Below are 750 nucleotides of genomic sequence, written 5' to 3'. Positions count from 1 at the left end.
TTCTTCTGTACAGGATTTTCCTTCTGTTCTAGATATGTACAGCTGTGTGGTTTTTTTTTTAATTTAGGAGCTTCCCAGCAACGCCGTGATTTGGACCCCCATGCCACTTCCTTTTTTTTTTTATTTTTTTTTTTTTAAGATTCCCACATTGTGCCTAGGCAGTACTACTTTACCACCTCAACTTTCAGATTTTGTAGTGTTGGGCGCCGTTTGGTTTCCACGTGGGCTGGGATGCCTTTCCTGCTGTGGTTTTGTTTTACTGTATTTGTTTTCACATTTTACACTGTTACAAATTACCTCCCTTTTCTGTGCGGTAAGATACCAACGTTCCAGTTGTTTCTAAACGGCCGTGCTTTTCTGCACACTGAAGCAAGGCCGGGAAGATCAAATCTCCCCAACTCCTTTCGGTCTCTCGTTTCACTTTCTGTCCCAATGAGCCAGTTCAGCGATGTCAGACCCCAACCTGATGGTTCACCCGTTCCCATTTCACCTGGGGCAGGGTTTTACAGGATGAGTTTTGCAGCAGAGCCCTGTTGACTGTCACGGGCTCCCAAAAGCCCGTGGATAAAAGCTCCCAAGCCTTTATCCTATAACCAGCTGCACAGGCCTTTGCTTTCTAACCACAGCTGTACGGTTTAAGAATAAATCCACCTGATTTGCAGTCAAAAGTCAGGAATTTTGCCTGGGTTACAGCAAGGGAGGAGAGCACGCCCCTTCGCCAACAGCGCATTAGGAAAAATAAGATTAATC

Source organism: Larus michahellis, chromosome 7, assembly GCF_964199755.1.
Source record: "Larus michahellis chromosome 7, bLarMic1.1, whole genome shotgun sequence".
In the NCBI taxonomy this organism is placed as follows: Eukaryota; Metazoa; Chordata; class Aves; order Charadriiformes; family Laridae; genus Larus; species Larus michahellis.
The sequence above is the reverse complement of the archived record's forward strand: the minus strand, read 5'-3'. Positions refer to the sequence as shown.